At 35.6% G+C, this 537-nt stretch overlaps 1 protein-coding gene across 7 annotated transcripts in view; it reads right to left on the bottom strand.

Moving 5' to 3' along the window:
• adgrb2 (adhesion G protein-coupled receptor B2) overlaps positions 1 to 537 on the bottom strand; it is a 336,322-nt gene that overhangs the window by 103,744 nt on the left and 232,041 nt on the right. The gene's annotated exons all lie outside the window — the stretch shown is intronic.

Below are 537 nucleotides of genomic sequence, written 5' to 3'. Positions count from 1 at the left end.
TGTAAGCCAGAGCATGCTCAAAAGCTAAAGAAGCATGATTTGAAAGTGAAAAGCTAAAAGCCGCATGGCTAAAAGCTAGACACAAAAAGTCAGACACAGAAAAAGGCTAAAAAAAAGCAAGAAGGACGAGCGCGAGTGAGAGACAAAAAAGCAAAAGCTGATGGTGTTTCTAGTATTTAAACCAGGCTGTTTAACACACCCCAAATGGTGTCTCGACCAATTGTAGCTCGGGGTGTTGCAATGTTTCTCCTTCCCATTCATAAATCAACTGTTATCTCATTACTCACATGGTTTTGGTTTTCCTGCTCTTGCAAAATATGATTTTGGACATGATTTCTATAACGAGAATATCATACATTTGACCAAGAATTGGTTGGAAGAAACGTTTCAAGCATGAAGATTCAAACACACACATACTAAACATGAATAGCAATTCTTAAACTATTCAATAGTTATTCAAAATACATTCACAATAAATGATTAAGACCTGATAAGTCACACGTGGGTTACATACATAATATGGAGATATATATATAT

This window comes from Sinocyclocheilus grahami, unplaced genomic scaffold, assembly GCF_001515645.1.
Source record: "Sinocyclocheilus grahami isolate Dianchi unplaced genomic scaffold, SAMN03320097.WGS_v1.1 scaffold289.1, whole genome shotgun sequence".
Taxonomy (NCBI): Eukaryota; Metazoa; Chordata; class Actinopteri; order Cypriniformes; family Cyprinidae; genus Sinocyclocheilus; species Sinocyclocheilus grahami.
Note: the sequence above shows the minus strand (reverse complement) of the source record. Positions and strands in the feature narration are given on the sequence as shown.